Raw genomic sequence first — 5149 nt, 5'->3', positions numbered from 1 at the left:
GTATAGGACTGAGATGGTTTTATTATGATTCTTTGATTTACGAGTTCATGAGCTAGGGTAGGTTATCTATGTGTAGAGTTGGGAAGTGGCTTGCAATGGGGGTCGGAGCCCTAAGAGGCTGCCTTGAGAAACCCATTGTAAGTCATTTTTAATAAGTGAAAACATTTACACTAAATGAGAGAAAATGAACCTAACAAGATAATTGTATGTTCTCTCCCATGCCATGAGTGCTAGTACAGACTAGGATGGGGTAGAGAGGACGCTTGGTTACGACCTTGCATTCCATAGTATGCCTTGTCAGTACGAGAGGATACTAGTGGCCGCAGGATAAGTAGGGACCTGGGATTCCTAAGGGATTGCTCGGGTAACTTCTACATGACTTTTGCGATGACACTTTCTTGCTTGCATATTAGGTTTCCTACGTGTCTTGTGGTACCTCTGGGATATAGATGTCGATCTTTTTAGGAACCCTTGAGTTAGCAGACTTATAGGATTTCCTGGACTTAGAGAGTATTTATGATTATAAGTTTTGTTATCCTATTTGGGACTTGAGACTATCTCCTCAGCGCGGTGGGAGTGGACCATTTAGGTTCCACGCGATCGGGTGGTAGTACTTTTACTCTTACCATTGAGATCTGTTCCGTGGTCACCGTGGTTGGAGATTTCGTGATTGGCATTTACCTACACTATGTTCTTGGATTAGTATGATGGATGGTTAGATTTTATGATAGATGTTTTATCATTATGGATGTATGGATGTATCATGTATGGTGAATAGTTTCATATATTTTTACTGTACTTTGTATCATGGAATTGAGGATGTTGTATCTTGATCTTTACATATGTATATTCTTTTAAGCCTTTCATACCCTGTGACATGTACAGTGGATGAATGAGCATTCCGAATTAATTGGCCAAGGAGCATTCGGAACAAATGTATATTATGGACATTGGAGTTTCTGATTATTCTTTTATATGTATGTGTTAGTTGTTAGACTTAGAATTAATTAAATTTAAATGTGACTCAACGTCTTGGGATCTTTAAGAAATGTAACTTGCAATGTATGTTTGTCGATGATTACATGTTATTGCTTCCGCTACTATTTGTTTGATGTGTATGTCATACTTTCTTACTTTTAAAAAAAAAAATGTTTAGCAAACTTAGTGAAACTTTAGGTTAATTCTTTTGGATCCCTTGGTGGGGCGTTACAACCTATAGGAGCTTCAAGGCTTTGAAGAGTTCTTCATGTTTTGGTTCTAGCTTTGGAGGTGTGTAGTGTCCATTAAGGTCTTCAACAACATATTCTTTGTGAGTTCCCTTTTTGTCAATATGTGATAGTGTCTTTGTCATATCCTTTGAATTGCCATTATTGCTGCTAGCAGCCCATAGGCAATGTCAAGGATCACAAAAATAATTAGGAATGCACCACAAGCTTCCATGGATGCTCGAAAATAATCCAAAATATCTCACGGCATAAACATCACATACTAAGTCTTGATTCCTATGATAAAATTGTTAAATAGTTAAATTTGACTTGTTTTTACAAGCTTAATGTTTTCCTTAGTGTCTGATGTTTAAGGGTGATCCCAAAATACCCCCTCCATAACAACAATTGTGGCATCCTACCATACATGGATCATTGTTGTTGACTAATGAACAGTGCACTATTAGACCTCCAATATGCAGAATTACAAGAAAACAAAAACTCCAAAGCAATAGTAGAATGGTATAGGATGCTTGGACATCAATCAATCCATCCATCGCTGAATGAATTTCTGAACTCCCTGTTTGTGTCCATCACGTATGCAGTATTGCCCATAACAATAATTGTTGTTTGCACTACCAAAAACAGGAGGAGGACATCACCTGCAACAAAAATCCTAAATTTTAACTTATGCCAAGAATAATCCTCAGGTATTTTAGTCCACAGATGGAACTGGGCTTTACAGGTTGAGCAATGTGAGAATGCAAAATCTTCCTTTACAGATCGTCAGTGATCAAGGCATGAACAATAGATAAATTAAAACATACTATTACTCTTACTTCATATAGCATAAAAATTTTAGTTAAAGAAATCTTGTCAACTAGTGTATATGACCTCCTTGTGTATGTGGACTTTAATGTTGCAAGAAATAATTTACAAATATTAAATTTAATTATTAGGATTGGTCAAATAGAAATCAAGTGAAGTTAAACAAAACTCATTAAAATAGTATAATAAATTATGGTGAAGTCAAAGTGGTGATCAGCACTAGGCAAGTACTAATAAATTATGGTGAAGTCAAAGTTGTTATCAACTGACACCTGGGTATAATCAATGGCGATATTAATGGGAGCAATTGCACGCGATTTGCCATACACTATGTTATTAACAGTCTTGGATTTAACATGCAATCTAACAAAGATCATAGTAACATCGTTTTGAAATTGATATTTAAATGGCGTTCAGCTGGCAGTGGATTTAATTATCAATCATATCACGGACATAGGATCTTACAATGGGGTCTTTTTCGTCAGGACAGCTTTCGCCACATTTGGAAATGTCATGAATCTTTTTTTCAGCTTCAGTATATACGACTGTTATTTTATTTAGCTTCAGCATATACCACTGAATGTTTCTCTTAACGAGTTTTCTTAGCATTTGCCAATGTTGTTTCAATGAAATAGACAAGGATTGAACGGTCAGTTTCCTTTATTTTATTCTGCTTCGTTTCAACGTATGAAATCTTGTCCTTCCTATTTGAATTTATCCATTAATTACTTTTATTTTATACTCCCTCGTTGCAGACTTCTTAGCATTTTGTGAATGTTGTTGACCATTTACTTATATTTTAATCTTTATTTACATAGGTTTAGTTTCGACGTATATCTAATACAGGAAGGAAATGTTAGCCTTTAGTGTAGTGGGTGAGGATTTCTAGAATGGCTGTTTGATATAACAAGGGGCGATTTCCTTATATAAATAGAACTGGACTGTCGACATATTTTCACAGCAAGTTTAAAAGAGAAGAATGGCAAAGGCAATGAAATTGTTTTGTGCAGTGATAGTAGTGGGTATGATTGGTATTGCATTAGGTATAGACGATGACTGCGAAAACCTTCCTTGCTTTACAAATGATGAGTGTGCCGATGGTTACAAATGTGTCGGAGCGTGTGAGGGGGGAGGCGGATGGTGCGAATGTCCCTGCAATGATGCCTGCTTTACGGACGACAACTGTTATCTCCCTTTACAAAAATGCTGCGCCCCCGGAGCCTGTGACAACGGTGAAATGGGAAATTGTTGTGTGCCTCGGGGCGATTCATAATAAGCAATTTTATTTTGGTGTGGATATATGTAGAGATTGTTATCCCAGTTCAACTATTTTGTTTTATTAGATTGTCAAGGTAGGTTCCACTAATGTTAGAGAATTTGGGTGTTAAGGGCATATGTTACATTTCAAACTTTTTAGATTTTGGTTTAGAGATTTATATAACTTTGTATCTGGGTGATGAATTAGGGTTTTCTTTGCTGGTTCTTTCTCTAAGGAATCTTTGAATCAGGTAATTAATAAAATATAATTATACAGTGAACAAGAAAATAAAAGAATAATAATGTAATTAGAAGGGGATTGCATGTAACATATTATTTAATTAGAATGAAAATAAATGAAGGGAAATTGATGTTATAACTTTTCATAATTGATAGCATTATTTTGGTGTGGATGTATGTAGAGATTATTATCACATTTTAATCATGTTTTGTTTTATTAGATTGTGAAAGTAGGATGCTTGTGGTTGCAATAATGTTAACGAACTTGGGTGTTAGGGGAACATATGCTACATTTTGAATGTTTACATAACTTTATATCTACATGATGAATTAGGGTTTGGCTCTTTTTCTAATGAGCCTTTGAACCATACAATCAATAATATATAATTATATAAACACTTTTGCTATAAAAAAAGTAAATAATAATAATGTTATGAGACTAGCTTGATATAATAAACTTCAAATTCTATTGAAATATAGAATCATTGTAATTATAAGAGAAAGATAATAACTTGATTGCATGCAATATATTATTTATTCCAAGTGGAAATAAATGAAAGGAAAATGATCATGTTATATTGTGTAGTGTTATTTATTTTAGATAGAAAATATTCTTAAAGAAGAGAATATCTATGTAAACTATATGTTATACTCAATTAGATAATCATTGATGGTCACTTTATTATGTATGATAAATTATTTTTCTTAGAATGAGAATAGATAAAAGGAAAGATGATTAAGTTTTATCATTTGGTATCTGGATGAGCATAGATAAAATAGAGATCATTCTCGTACAATCACCGTAGATAAAAATGAAATGATTATCTTTTACTATGGAACATCTTACGATCTTAGAATATTTAATTATATTAAAGGGATATAGTTATCTTTCATTTCTGGTATCTTGTTTTCTTATGATTATATGCTAATCATAGATTAAAAAGATTGTTATCTTTTATCCTATACAATGCTGGTTTCTTAGAATGACAATAGATATAAGAGAGGCAAATCAACAATTACTTTTGGGTTCAACTGGAAAAATTAACTAGTAGTCTATAATTGATTTATATAGCTATCTACAAGTAAGTTTTCACATATCATCCTAACTTGGTATTAATTACCATATGTATAATAGTATTATTTATGATCTTTACAAGTATGTTAATCTCTTTGATTTAGGATCATTCTCTTCAAAAAACCACCACAAAATATGTATTTGAAAATTCTTATCTATTTATTACTATTTTGATTTGTGTTAGTAGGTGTATATTATGAATAAAAGATAATATATAAATTACTTATTTTTTATTTTTTAGTGAAAAATCCTATAACAATAAATATACCTATGGATCTGTGTAGGAATTAATTGTTGGCACAATACATTTTAATCTTGTAGTTATGCAATTTCAGAACTGTCAACCCGTATTGTAACCAAACTGCAAACTATATAATGTGCCCTGATATGTTGGTTATCAGAGCTTTAACTAAAATATGGTATCTGCTCACCCGGAACCTCTGCATGGCTCTAGTCCACGCGGGTCATCTTCACATCCACTCTGGTCTACAGTGATATCGACTCTTTCATCGTGCCATTCAACTGCACAACCGCAACGCTAAGA

The 5149-nt window shown here is 33.4% G+C and overlaps 1 pseudogene; it reads right to left on the bottom strand.

Moving 5' to 3' along the window:
* Nucleotides 1-1213: 1213 nt before the first annotated feature.
* Nucleotides 1214-2015, bottom strand: LOC149528503 (uncharacterized; annotated as a pseudogene).
* Between the last annotated feature and the right edge of the window lie 3134 nt (nucleotides 2016-5149).

Source organism: Cupressus sempervirens, chromosome 11 (assembly GCF_028749045.1).
Source record: "Cupressus sempervirens isolate cs-2001-9-10 chromosome 11, ASM2874904v1, whole genome shotgun sequence".
NCBI classification, from domain to species: domain Eukaryota; kingdom Viridiplantae; phylum Streptophyta; class Pinopsida; order Cupressales; family Cupressaceae; genus Cupressus; species Cupressus sempervirens.
Note: the sequence above shows the minus strand (reverse complement) of the source record. Positions and strands in the feature narration are given on the sequence as shown.